Source organism: Pseudonaja textilis, chromosome 3 (genome assembly GCF_049901715.1).
Source record: "Pseudonaja textilis isolate UNSWEBS1 chromosome 3, rPseTex1.2, whole genome shotgun sequence".
Classification (NCBI taxonomy): Eukaryota; Metazoa; Chordata; class Lepidosauria; order Squamata; family Elapidae; genus Pseudonaja; species Pseudonaja textilis.
In genome coordinates this window covers 23,090,636-23,105,922 of record NC_141992.1, presented here as the reverse complement: position 1 = coordinate 23,105,922, position 15,287 = coordinate 23,090,636, and the positions used below count along the sequence as shown (strand labels likewise).

The window sequence follows — 15,287 nt, the reverse complement described above, 5'->3', positions numbered from 1 at the left end:
TGATGTCTCCTCCTAGAGATTAAAGCCAGACATTTTGGCAGAATCTGCCTGAAAATTATACAGCAGAAGAAAATATTTTTGACACAATTCCCATATTAAAAGCAAAGCAAGTAGAAAGAGGTATGTCAGCCTCTGTGGGAGTGAAAATCTGTAATAAAAAGATAAAAGTGCTTAGCAAATAATGCTGTACAGAAGATTTTTAGGTTACTGAGCAACAAGATAATAAACACACAACATGTCAATTCATATTTATACAATAAGCCTTTTTGCTAATATATTACAAATCTGCAACTATAATATGACTTTGATATGATACAGCCAGCTGATGGAAATGGCAAAATCCCCAGGCAGATGGGCAACGCCACTTCAGGCTGAAGTTGGAAGGCACCTTTTTAAAAAAATTTTCTTAATCTTACAAATTTCAGAGACTTCCTATGCCACTTTTCAAGGCAGTCTTCTCACAACAGTTTAGAAAAATGAAATTCATAAATAGAAACATTACAGATAAAACACAAACAGAATTAAAACTCCAAACTCAGCTGAAAACAACAACAGTTTAAAGCTAGCAAGTAAAACCCCAACAAAGCAAAAACCAAAATACAAAAGCTTTAATAGCAATAGCACTTAGACTTATATATCACTTTATAGTGCTTTACAGCCCCCTCTAAGCTGTATATTGTCCCCAACAATCTGGGCCCTCATTTTACCCAGTCGGAAGATGGAAGCCTGAGTCAACCTTGAGCCTGGTGAGATTTGAACTGCCAAATTGTAGGCAGCTGGCAGGCAGCAGAAATAGTCTGCAGTATTGCACTCTAACCACTGTGCTACTGTGGCTCTATTTAAAGACAGCTCTTGACCATGTCTTACTTTCCAGAAGAAACCAGAAGGAGAGTTATTATTAAAAAACATTTTGTTTTGTGCCCATTATTCTTGTTTCTGGACAGCAAGCGGTGGCCTGAGGTCTATAGTAAGACTAACCTTATTTGCATGTATTAGTTCACATAATCTGATTTCAAACAGTTTAGTATAAGGGTATCCAACCTCAGCAACTTTAAGACTTGTGAACTTTAATTCCCATGCTGGCTGGGGAATTTCGGGAATTGAAGTCCACAAATATTAAAGTTGTTAAGGTTGGACATGCCTGATTTGGAACGTTAAATATCAGAACTGAAAATGTACTAAAAACTATGCCTGAATTTTCATAGGTTCAGGTATCCAACAAATAACGAGGAGCTCTTATCCAGTGGTTGCCCATCCCTATTCTAACATTGACTTTGGACACATGTTCAAAATTTCCACATCAGTCTTAGAAGTAACAGATAGAAAAGAGAAAAGTCATGATTCTTCATATTAAGCACCATAACAATAGTTAATAGAATTGGGGAGATGTGTTAATATCTACCAATAGGAACAAAAGCCCTTCTCTGAGGGTTTATTTCACAAGAAAGGCACCATAATGCTATGCTTCCAAATTCCATTCAGTAGCAAAGAATACCAGTTAGAAGAATAGAATTCTTCTGTGCCAATTCATTTAGGACTAATGGGCTAATATTTTTCTTGCACAGTAAGAATGCGGATACATTTCCTCACATAGCTAATATGTCAAGCCCAAAATTGACATAATTTAGTTTTAGCTCGTCTTAGTATATATTCTTTTTCTTACTTTCTCTGTGGCAGTCATGGGGGGAAGGGTTTCGGGCTTGACACATTCCTAAGGGGGGAGGAGTGGAGATAAAGAGAGTGTTTTGGCTAGGTGATCTTCCTTCCTGGGAGAAATGAGCTGTCTGTGCTTGGGCTCCTGGAGGTGGAGATTTATGACATCAAACAACACTGAATTACTTCTATTGGAGAATGTGACTTTTGGGGGTTGTTTCTAACTTCTAATATTGTGGGGTAATTCCGGGTTAGATCTGGAAGTACCATGGACTTTGCCAATTTGATGCTTTCCTAAATAAAAGAAATCTTTTTGAAGATGGACTTTGTTCTTTTCTTTTAAAATGGATTTCATCACTTGGAAACCTGACATTACATATATAAGTACTAAGGGCAAGGCTAGTTAATAAAACCTATAGTTTCTTCACATGAGTGGTCAAGGCATATGTTGATTTAAAATCTATTTAAATTTATTTTTAAATGCAAAAGAGACTATTCTTCAAAGACTAAATTAATGTTACATATTAATGTGCTTTTCATATTCATTATAGATTAATTAATTAATTAAAATATGTACATTTTTTTTTAAAACGGGACAATAGAACATTATCATATGACAGTAACCAAAGTTGCATTTTGAACGTACCTCCAACATATGGAGATGGTACTGGATCAAGCTCCACACAGTTCAATTCTGAGTCTTCTACTCGTCACTATTTTTTAATAATAACTTGTAGCAGTAGAAAGAATGTGGATCAAATTCCAGATGACACGAAATTTGGTGCGATAACTGATTACCTACAATACAGATATGACATTAAAAATGAACTTGATAAAATAAATCAAGAAAGTGACAGAATTATAAAAGAAACAAGGACAAAATTTTAAAAATCAAGGAGAGAACCAACCTAGAATCAAGGAGAAATTTCCTGACAGTTAAAACAATTAATCAGTGAAATGACTTGCTTCAGAGATGTGGGTGCTCCAACACTAGAGGTTTTTAAGAGATTGGACAATCATTTGTCTGAAATGGTATAGGGGAGGGGTGTCAAACTCAAGACCCGCAAGTCGGATTCAGCCTGAGGGGTGCTTAGATCTGGCTCATGGGGCCACCCTGGAAACAGCGATGGACTGGTCTGCAGTGCCTCTGCCAGCAAAAATGGAGTTTGGGAAAGTTGTGCACGGCCTTCCCAGGCTCTGTTTTCAGCCATGATGGCCTCTTGCAGCCCTCTCTGCCTGTGAAAACGGAGCTCAGGGGCACCATTTTCACTGGCAGAGGGCTAGCAAAACAAACTAAAAACAAAAGGAGAAACATTTCCCCTTTTGCATTTGAGCATCCAAGAAGGGACAGGAAAAGAGAAAGGGAAATAGGAAAGACAAAGAATAAGAAGAAAAGACGGGAAGAGAGCAAGGAAGGAAAAAGAAGAAAAGGGAAGGAAGAAGAAAGGAGAATGAAGAGGGAAGTGTGCTCAAGCTGAAACCTAGCAAGTTGAAGTGGCTGTTTAGCCAGAAACCAGCAGGCTCCATGTTAAACTCTAAGTAGCTCAGGCAAGGTTGCATGTCCTCTGAAGGAGCATTGCATGATCTGAGGTTTGTTCTGTATTTTCAACTTCCGTCTGGCAGCAGGTGGAGGTCATGACGAGGACAGCCTTTGTTCAGCTGCACTGGGTTTGCCAGATAAGGTAGGATTCCTTGGCTGAAGTCACTCATACATGCCTTTATCAATTCACATTTGAAATACTGCCATGTGCTATAGATGCAGCTGCCTCCAAATTAGTGTCTAAAACTGGCAGCCTTCCTACTGATAAATGAGAGAAACTTCAACAGATTATCATCTCTGTTGCAGATTCCACATTAGTCATCAATAGATTTTGGATACAATTTAAAAGGCTGTTCTATGGGAATGGGGGATTTATGTTCAACAAGGCTTTCCCAAGAGTAGTAAAGAAAAAATATAGGGTCTGAGACTGAAGAGAAAGTTGTTTTTCAGATTATCATTATGTAACAAACTCAGACTCTTCTTCTCCAGTGTATCATTCATTCCTTCATTCCTTCAGTCCTTCATTCATCCATCCATCACATTTCTACACTGCCCGTCTCACCTAAGTTACTCTGAGCGGTTTACAATGAAAAAAGCTATAAGAAAAGGGTCAGCAATGTTAGGAATGTAAGTCACCTAACAGTTGGGTTGGAAAATATATAAACCAGGATAGACATTTTAATACTGTCTCTTTAAGGGAATGCTAAAATTGTAATTGGGTGTGGTTCCTCAAACAGCCATAAAATGGAGCCAGAAACCTGGTCTGTTCTGTTCTCTTGTTGCTGAGAGTGTTGCCTTTCCTGCATTTCCCTATTGACTGTTACTGATCATCATTAGTCTTAGATTTGATGTAAGTCTGTTACTGAACTGTTTTTGATACTGGACTTTGTTATTGGATTATCCCTGGATTGAAAATTGACTGCTTTAACCATCAATGACTTAGACTGTTTGTTGAACTTTGCTTAACCATTTTACTGGAAGTAAAAACCTACATTTTACTATACAGTGTGGCTGTGTGCTATGTATGTGTTATTCTTCACTACTCTCACTACATCTCCTTGTGTGCGCTCATTCTCCTAATGGGGAATTACCTCAACAAGCAAGACTCTGCCTTGTGTACCAATATATATTAGATCTAAATTGAAAATAGTTTGCTTGCTAGAATTTTTGTACAGTTATTCATTTCAGCTTAATCTTGATAAAGAGAACTCTATTAGAGTTTGGAAAATAATCACTTTTGGACACTATTAAATACTTGATACTATCTGTTTGGAATATTTTGAATTGGATTACTGCACTGTGCCAAAAGGCCCTTTACCTTTTAGATTCAATGATTCTAAGCTAATTCACCAATATTTCCTAAATAGATGCATAGGTATCCAATTGATTCATAATAATAATTTTGGATTTAGGGCTACAGTTAAAAATAATTAACTGAAGATACTACCACTCTGAACGTTTTGTGAAATTATATTTCAACTTTGCAAGTTTAGAAATGTCAATTTTAAAATACATTTTATTAAAATTATTAAAGAGAACATTAAAATACAAACTAATAAAGAACAAAGAAAACAAAGGAAAAAGGAAAGGAAAAAGACAAAAAAGTGCTGAAAGAAAAGATAAAAAGAAGCTTTAGATTTCCTTTGCAACAAATGTTAAGTATGTTTACAAAATTATCTCTTACTCTTATTTTGTAATCTCAGATTACAAAAACTCCTTCATTTTTCCCTATTACATGATTTTCAAGATTTCAAGGATATACAAATCAGAAAATGGACTCAACAAGAAGACTAGAACAAAATTTTGAGATAATAACAGAATCTTACAAATTTGAGTCTGTTTTTTTCCCCTCCTCCCTTAAACCCAGGGAGTCACAGGGGATCCAGGCAGTCTTCCCTCATCTCGTTTTCCAGGGCTCAAGAAATCCTCCCCTCTGGTAATGGCTTTCAAGACCATCTCTCGATCAAATGATAATACTAATAAAGATCTGATACTAATTAATTTTAAGTATGCCCTCTATTTGAACAAAAAGTGTTGTCTTAAAAAGTATAGTAGTATACTATATACAGCTATAAGGTAGTAGCATGTAATATACTATACACTATAGTATAGCAGCATTATTTTGTATGCACTTATATCTTTGTGCAGTTGTTCTTAGCATTTCTCCTGCTTCATTAGATGATCCATTTTTTCCCCCAAGGAATTTTCCTCATTTTCACTGCAAAACTGTCAAAGCACAAAGCAACAAATGGTTTTGTTTTTCACCCAGTGTGTTGCAGAGCCTGAAGCAAGTTAGGCTGAGAGAAATCAAAAATCAATAAGCTAGCTTCCGAATCTAATGGAGGAGGACAGGAGACGAGAACCTGGAGCTCTCTACTCCTAGTTTACCACTTTCACCACTCTTATTTCTAACTGGACTATAACACTAACTTGCAAGTTTTGGATACTTACTAATTTTATTAAGCATAATCATAATAATCCTTGTTACGGTGTTTTTATGATTTTGATTTTATCACACTTTGATGTTTTATTATAATTGTCTTAAGTTTTTATAATTTTGAATTGTAAGTATATGTGATATTGTAATGCAATAAGCCTTGAATCCCTGAGACTCAACTCTGCTATAAATGTATTATATGAGTACATCATATATATTTAGATAACAGTACATACATATATTACTCTGCTAGGAATGTCATACTTTACAATGTAGTTGGAACCTAACAGCCACCAGCCTATTAGGAATATCAAATTTACCAATTTCAATATGGTCAGTGGAAAAACTGCCCTTACCTAGAGCCATATGTCATAAATTTAAATCTGGACATTTAAAAACTATTTAGTACATGACACATGAGTATGCATGAGTGAACCAACCTAGTGAGTGGTAGCATACTATACTATCTCTCAGAGACACACTTCGATTTTGTTAATATGAAAATTTTAAATGATGATTTAATAGTGGGCTAAAAGGTGCAACCCAAATTAATTCAACCAAAATTGATTAGGATAAAAATACTAAGTTGTAATAAAAATGGGAAAAAAGAACATTTTTTACCCAAATCTTTTATCAAGAAAACAAAATAATTTGGTAGCAGATTCAAAACACAAAAATGTACTCTTTGACACAACAGATCCATTACTTTCAGCTGCAACATTTAAGGATCAATATAATGGCAAACATTTTTTTAGTTAATGGGCAAAAAGACAATTATACTTTAAATCATCTCATTCTTAATCAATTGCATTTCCTGAATGTACAATTGAGCTGATTCATTAGCTGCCTGTGAAATTATTCATATTTTTAAAAGTCTTTGAAGCTTAAATGTACAGTTAATTTTTATTTGCAGTTGAAAAGTTGTATTAAGATAGATAATGGGTAATTTGCAGGTAATTTAGAATAATGAGCCATAATGTCTTGTTTTAATAAATCAATAGATTAGAACCTAAAAAAATGTTAAATTAGTATTTTGTTATCTTAAAATAAAACTGTTTTTCAAGTACACCAGATACCAGTGTAGAAGAAGTAGATTTTCAACCTCTGTGTATTGAGGTATAATACACTAAAAGTCATTTTGTATTATATGTTTTGGACTTATTCCATGGTGATACCATTTTGGTTTAATATTCATAGGATTGTAAATAAGGTGCTCGAAAAAGAAATCAAGGTCAAATAAGTGAATACTATTGGGAACAGAGGTGTCCTATGGTATGGGTCCATGGGATTTGATGAGAGTCTCAGTTGAAAAAGAGCTCTTTTGGATTTTAAAAAATTGTTCTAGTTAGAAGTACATTAAAGCTTATTAAATGAGAACTACAAATTTTACTGAATTGCACTGCAAATTATTTCTTCCAAGCTTAAACTTTATTTATACTTAAACCAAAAGGCAAATATACATCACACACACACACACACACACACACACACACACACACACACACACACATACCCCTCATTATACTTCTACCTCATTTTAGAATAAAGGAGGGCCTTATGCAGATGGAGGCATTTCTTTTTTCTCTCTGTCAGTCAGGCTATCAGCTGCTCTGGCTGTTAAAGCCTTTCATCTTCCACCACTCTGACCCATTGATCACCATTTGCGTTGGGTAAATTTCCATTAAAGATGGCCCCATCTGTTATTTCAGGAGGTAAACTGCTCCCCTTCATTGACTTTGGACTATTCTGGAATTAACAACCCCGCAGATATATAAAGAGACCTAACGCAGCATAGGATCACTAACTAGCACATTTACTTTCTGCTCAATCTTATATTTGCTTTTCATATTATTTTCTATTGTTCTACTTGGCTATCTCTTCTGTTTTTAAAAAATAAAATAAAAAGTTTTTAAAGCAATATTTTTTTTAAATAAAAAAGAATTCCAATATATCATTGAAAAATATGCATAAGGAACTATGTACTACCTACCTACCTACCTGTAAAGAACTTTGGAATTTCTTTGCTACTGTTCAAGAGATCAGAATGTATATCCATACATTTCTTTGTTAATTCATCTTATATAAATTGTGCTTAATCTTAACAAAATTTAGAGAAAACAAATAAATATAAAGCTACAGTTTATAAAATTGGCTTGTTTGACTAGTTGGTATTACAATAACTAAGTTACACATAATAATAAATAATTAATGAGCTAGGATTAATGAAATGAATTTTTCCCACATCCACATAGCTATATTTAAGGGGAAAATAGGATGGAATAGAGGGCAAACTGGGAAGAATCTTTGCTACTAGAACTGAATTCTTAACATCTCTAAACAACAAATACCAGGAACTCTGGAAAATCTGGAGGCAGAAGAGATACTGGAAATAAGACTTGTCAGAAACAGAATTAACTATGTATTTTGTAATCAACAGGAAGAATTTCTCATTTTTAAGTTACAGCTATGACTCAAGCTTTATAGGTCATCAAATATTAGGCATGTTGAAATATTCAGTTTCAAGTGCTTTCTGCATATGTGCACTTTAATACTTAAAATCTAATCAAATAATGACAGATTCAAAGTTTGGTCATATGGACTGAATTGGACAATGTTTTGAATCAATTTATGGTTTTAAACTGGACATGGTTTGCACACTCTTAACATCTGTATCTATTCTTGATTATCAATTTTCCATTTCCATTGCATTTTCTTAACATTTTCTATTCTGCATGTCCTCAAGGGAGCAAAGGGACAATAAGGCAAATTATATCATTGGACAAATAATACAAATAATCTTTGTCATTGGTATCATGGCACAACTGTTGCAAGTACATACATAATTTGTGCAACACTGTGGCAAATCACATAATCATAGTTTCTTCTGGATGCCCATATTTTCTGTTCTTTCATAGCATTTTTCCTAATGAAAGGAAAACTAAACTCTGTTTATAGTATACATTTTGTATGAACAGTTTACGTGGCCATGTTGTATCTCTGAGCTTGTGCTGTATACAAATTCCCGATAACAGAATAAAATGTCTAGAGTTGAGATTTATTGCTTTGCTGCAATGAAGTCTGGCAATAATCTAAACTGTTCCTCCTAGAAGATAAAACATTTCACATAGGTTATAGGGATCTCTATTCAAATAGAATTGAATTACAAGTGCTGGGTACATTGGTCTTTTTGTGTTATTCTTCTGCATTTTATTTATTCTTTCTGTGGATCAAGCCTGGTGGAATATCAAATGCCAGAAGACTGCAGAAAATCTTCATAATTCCAACTGTCAGAATTCATTCTTTATACATTATATTCTCAAACGGATTTTTATAAAAATATAACTGACAGGTAACAACCCCTTTCTTGGTTTTACTTCCCACTGCTAGGCTGAAATACCAGGAAGCTAGAAGGAGAATTCCTTAACAATAAATATATTGATGCAATAGATATCATAGAAGACCTTGAGAAGCAACTAACAGAAAGGAAGTTTTTTTTGTTCAGTTTCCAATTATCATGGTTTATTTTTCCCTAATACAATTCTAAGCATGTTTTGCTACCATGAGTTACAGAAACACCGAAGGATTCTTTATATGAAATTGTGAATTGCAACTACCTCATTTAACTTTAGAAGAGCTACAGAAATTAGAGACCATTTAAATAGCAATCATGGAGTATGTTTCATAATAATTTAATAATTGTTCAGTCCAGAAGGTTTAATAATTCAGTCCAGAGGGTTAACTATCACTAGTGAAATATAGACATAAATAAACTGTTCCTTAACTTCAGTCTTAAATAAATTCTTTTTTCATGGGATACTTCAGAAAGTGAACGTGTGTGAATATGACCAGCTGTTCCTTGTTCTGCATTGCAATTGAGTAATAGGATACAATTAATTAGTTGGAACACTATTAAAATATGCAATGGTAACAAGAATTCTGGACACAGAGAGTATGCCTGATTTCAGCTATGGAATAGCTACACAGAAATACTGTTGGATTTCTGAATTAACAGAGCTGTTCTGATCTCCAAAATACATTGAAGAAGGTTATTTATGGAAGGGAGGAAAAAGGGAGGATAGTCTACAAAAGAACTCTTGAAGTTTGATATGCACAGAGATTTAGGTCAGAAAACAACTGAATTTCTACTTTATAGTTCTGGGATAAGATCTTTGGCCATTTTTTCATATGAAGGAAGGATTGCTGTGCAAATGGAACTTAGTCATGCTTCTTGTTTCCTGTTAAGTTCCAAAAGAAAAGTTAGGACTTTGTGATAAAATGTATTTTGAAATCAAAAGCAAGACTCAGAAAACTTTTATGGCAATTTGACTACCACACTACCTTCTCAACAATATCCGTAAAGTTTCAAGTCCCAAAAGTCTTCTGCACCCATGTTTGCAAGACACATAGTATACTGTATTGATTTCTATCAGTCTGAAATTTATGTAGAACAGAGGTATAAAACTTGATTTCATTGAGAGCCACATCAAGGTTGTGTTTTACCTCAGAGGGCCAGGAGTTGGCTATGGTGGGCATGGCCATGGTGGGTGTGACACAGGACTCATGTTGGGGGGACCTGTGGTGGCCAAGTGCTAAGGCAGGACTTCCCTGAGAACCTCTCTCAATCTCATTATATTTTCCTTCCCTCATCCCTTCTTTTTCCTTCCCTCTTCATTCTCCTTTCTTCTTCCTTTCTCTCTTTCCCTATTTTTCATTCCTTGCTGTCTTCTCATCATTCCTTCTTTTTCTTTATCTTTCCTCTTTCCTCTTTCCCTTTCTCCTTTCCTGTCCCTTCTTGCATGCTCTCTTGCCTGCAAAAGGGGAAACATTTTTCCTTTTCTTTTCTTTTTAGTTTGTTTTGATAGCCCTCTGTCAGCAAAAATGGAACTGGGGGGCTGTACCCCGCACCCTGTTTTCAGCTGTAATGGCCTCCTGCAGCCCTCTGCCAGAGAAAACAGAGCTCAGGAGGGCTACAGGAGGCCATGATGGCTGAAAATGGTCTCCATTTTTGCTGGTAGTGGCACCGCAAGCAGGTTCTTTACTGTTTCCAGGTGGGCCCCAGATCCGGCCCACGGGTCTTGAGTTTGACACCCCGATGTAGAAAAAAATGGTCACATCACTTAAATACGATTTATTTTGGCACAAGCACTTAAACTGGACAGCTGGTGTACTGAGATTTTCTCCATATAGGAAAAATGACATTGGTTCTGCAATCTGTGGGGAATATTAAAACTCTGTAGTGTTTTAAGCCACTATAGAGATGGTGGAGACAAATATTCCTTTCCTGTTTGCATTTGGTAGAGCATGTAGTTGGTTATTTTCACAAGCATCTGTCAGCCCTTCAAGGTAGTCCAAAGAACCAAAAGCATGAGTACTAACACTACTTGTAATGTAATGTTACAGTAACAGACTCTTACAAGTTTGAAAGCACTTCTCTCCTCCCTTACTTTTATTTTCCAGAAAAATAGGGAGGGTCCTTTGTGAGATGCTTTCTCCACTCCCATGCCTTCTCTGGGAAGAAGTATCTCTTGACTGACTATTGTCTAAATTGCAGAATCTCCTCCTGTGTCCCAAAGTTATTCTCACAGTCCATTACAGTACCTATGCTTCTCTATATTTCATCCTGAACATCCTGAAGAGGTCATCAATTATGCTGCTCCATTCCCTGGAATTAGTCATTTAAAATAAATTCCAATTAACCACATTGTTACTATGTTGGAGCAAGTTTAACATCACCTGCAGAATCACGGTGTTGTGTGTCAATGCCTATATCTTTAGTGATTTGAGACTGTGAATGCCATCAGAGGTTATCCCACACACTACATCACTTTGGGTGCTTGGATATTGACATTATATCTCTTGTAGGCTGTTTGTAGCCATCAATGACTAGGTGAATTAATAATGCATTTTTCTCCCCCCCCCCCGCCCCCCGCGCTCATTTGAATTGCTGCAATTTATGTCCCTTAAAAATACTCAGACTACACATGTAACCCATGCCACTCAGACCCAGAGGATCATACACTCAAGGCCCCAGAAAGTAAACAAACCAATTCTAAGTTTATAGACATCATCTGTAATTGATATCAATTATTGTCCTTGGCAAAGAAGTCATGATATTGAAGGTAACCCATTGCTAGAAATGAAAACAGAGCAACTGCATTTATTGGAGCTCTGACAGTTAACTGTAAAAAAAAAAAAAGGATTTACAGAGACCACACCTTCCTAACAATGAAAAATCCAGTAATTTAAGGAAGGGGGAAAGCAGAGTTATGCAAAATAAACAACTGAGTTTAGGCAGTCTTCAACTTATGGCCACAACTGGAACAGAATTTCCATTGCTAAACCAAATAGTTGTAAAGCAAGATGTTACGTGATTGTATTATTTAGAGATTATAACCTTAGGCTTCTGGTTGCCATATTAGGGGAGAATATGGCAACCAGAAGACTAGGATTAAAATTGTGGGTTGTTAATCAAAGGAAGTCCCAGATAAGGAGCGGTGTGTGTGTGTGTGTGTGTGTGTGTGTGTGTGTGTGTGTATGTGTGCTGCAGAAGGGTGGGGAAGGCTCCACAAAGGACCAGGACACCAGTAGTATATATCAAAAGTGTAAAACTATGTTTCAAAACAAACTAAAAATAAACTACCCATTAGCATGCTGTTTAGAAAACAATGGCTTTATTTTTAAAAAAAAACAAATAAACAAACAGAATATTTAGTCTGGGCACTGCATGAAAGCTAACTTTAGGAGATCTAAATCCTACCTATCCCACAGTCCAGCCACTCTGAACTAAAAAAAAGGAATTCACAATGTTTTGACATGCAGCAGCTGGTGCTGTAAATAATTTCATTTTAGTCACCAAGCTTTGTGGTGAATTGCAATTTGCCAGGTGATTGATTCTGAATAAGCTCAGTGGAATGGTTACTGGCTCTTCTTGAACTGCTTTCCTAACAACTATGCAGGAACAACTGGGAGGGCAACGTTTTGCAGTAATGTGAAAACAGCTTTTAACTTCTTTCTATTCAAAATGCTTCGTTACAATTTCTATTTGTATCCCTAGAATCAGTTATTTAAGAAACAAAATAAACTGGAGTACTGCATCCAGTTTTGTTTACCACATTATAAAAAAAATGTTGAGACTCTAGAAAAAGTACAGAGCAGAGCAACCAGGATGATTAGGGGACTGGAGAGTAAAACATATGAAGAACGGTTACAGGAACTGGGCTTGGCTAGTCTAGTAAAGATAAGGACCAGGGGATACATGATAGCAGTCTGCCAATATTTGAGGGGCTGCCACAAAGAGGAAGGGGTCAAGCTATTTTCTAAAGTGCCTGTAGGCCAGACAAGGAATAATGGATGGAAACTGAACAAGGAGAGATTTAACCTGGAAATAAGGAGAAACTTTCTGACAGTGAGAACAATCAACCAATGGAACTGCTTGCCCTCAGAAGTTGTGGGAGCGCCATCACTTGAGACTTTCAAGAAGAGATTGGACTGCCATTTGTCAGAAATGGTGTAGGGTCTCCCGCTTGGGTGGGGGGTTGGACTAGATGACCTGCAAGGTCCCTTCCAACTCTGATTATCTGTTAAATCTGTTAAATAGATGCAAAATTCTTCTATTTGAAAACTGTATTATTGGATATATCATTCAAATTTCTTTCTAAAATGTTTGAACTGTTATAACCAAAAATATGTATTTAACAAGCCCAATATTGCACTTTATTATAGTGAGATTAAAACAGTGGTTATATATTTCCTAACAAGTATCTTCTTTTCTGATTTGGGAGGACATTAGAAGCATATGCAGGATGACAATCCGAATAAAAACAGTAATAGTGAGCAAACTGTTTTCACACAGCCTGGGTAAGCCATGACATATTTCTTAAGGGTTTATAAAGTAAACACAAATTTGGGTTAGCCCAATATGCTAATCCCTAAATCATATTTTATAAGCCAGAAAGGGTGGGTTCATATGGTGGACAAAAATCAAGGACAACTCACTGAAGTTTAAAATGATCAAGATACTGAATCAGTGTGTAAACATACTATTTATGTCTTCGCTGTGGCTAACTTGTTAGTCATTAGGTCTGTGCAACTCTTCCCTGATTCAGTTTGGAGCTGAAAATTTGAGGCACTCATAATTTTTAATAACATTGTCTACAGCCATAATGTGAAACTCACTTGCCCTTCTGGTGGATTCTCTGATCATTTTGTCTTCAGGGCAGTGGGAGATTTGGCACAGTTGGCTGGAAAGCTTGGCTTCTCCTAGGATTATTTATTTATTTGGCGTATGGTATGTGTTAGCCAGGGATCACCGAGGTGGCTGCCTGCCTCTGTGAAATGATTTTTTTCAGGCGGTGTTATCTTTACCCGCAGGACACCTGAATGCCAGTAGGCATTCAGGGGAGGCTCCTTTCTTGTCCCTGCACAGTTTATTTGCTCACAGGAATTGAACCGCCAAGCTTAGCGGTGCGCAAGGCCAGTGTCTTACCATGTGAGCCACCTGGTTGGTCAAATTGGAAGACAAACTTATCCTTGTTTGGGAAAACTTCCTTGTTGCTGTCAGGGTCTGATTATGCTAGGACTGTGAAGTGGCAGAAGCAACAGACTCCTTTATCATTTTCTTTTATAAATGTGCATTAAGGGCTTGTAGATTAACTGTGGTTGTGGGAAAGAAGATATAAAGAGAATTTTTGTTATAGTGGTCTCACACACACCCAAAAATCTTTATTGGGAAAACTGAGCTATTCTGAATTTCTGAGAAGTCTTAAAAGCTATATAGAGAGTAGGTTAGAACTATCTGAAGCTTCACTTTCAGTGGCTGGGGAATACATTTATGAGTTTTAGGAAGGGTGAGGCACCGTGGATTGGGGCAAATTATACTAAGCGCACAAGATCCATTTCACAGATGTATAAGTGGAGGCCATATATTTAATTTATGTCTTGAATATGGACCTATTCTGCTATACCTTTTAAGCTCTCTTAATCCTATTTTAGGGCTTTGACCATTTTTATTAAATTGGCAGGAATTGCTGCCAATTTTTTGGTTGCTGTCTGTACAAGGTTTGCAGATCCATAAAAAAAAAATCTTGTGGGCTTCATGGTACCCTCAGATTGCCCAACATTACTTTTCAATGTGAAATTCAATCTTTAGTAGGCAACAATACAAATTTTACACCTTCCATGGAGGGTGACCTTATTTTCTTTAGCATTAATCACACATGACCTAGATGAGTTACAAAGGTGGCTTACCTCTGTCACATTGAATGGACTACCATACATCTTCACTGTGAATGTTCAGATAGGCTCACTGTCTCTGGCTGATATGCTCTCCTACTGCAAGACATGCAAAAATGCCCATGTTTCAGTTCTAATCGGAAAGCATAAAAAAATACAACATAAAGTGTTTTCTGCTGAGCAAATAACTCAATATAATTCTTTTGGTTTATGACTGCGTATGCCTTAATAAATCAATACAACCAAATACCAATCACCTAAAATTTGGGGAAAGTAAAGAGTTAGAAATGGGCACAGCAATTTGCAAGCTTTAGTCCCAATTTCGTCAACTGGCACTCAGAAAGAGCTATGTTTCATTCTAGATAGCTCTTGCCTATCACATTAAATACAGAAATCCCATCCAATTTGGAATAGTGAGCACCCTTG

At 36.2% G+C, this 15,287-nt stretch overlaps 1 protein-coding gene across 5 annotated transcripts in view; it reads right to left on the bottom strand.

Moving 5' to 3' along the window:
- Positions 1–15,287, bottom strand: part of SULF2 (sulfatase 2) — a 265,704-nt gene that overhangs the window by 155,331 nt on the left and 95,086 nt on the right. For 3 of the 5 annotated variants that reach the window (XM_087929026.1, XM_087929027.1, XM_087929021.1), the window contains 2 exons: positions 14,877–14,960; positions 2,300–2,451 (listed from right to left, as the gene is read on the bottom strand). The exons of 1 other annotated variant lie outside the window; for it this stretch is intronic. The gene's annotated coding sequence lies outside the window, so the exon portion shown is untranslated. The remainder of the gene's footprint in view (positions 1–2,299; positions 2,452–14,876; positions 14,961–15,287) is intronic. One more of the 5 variants, XM_087929023.1, reaches the window with a different exon arrangement.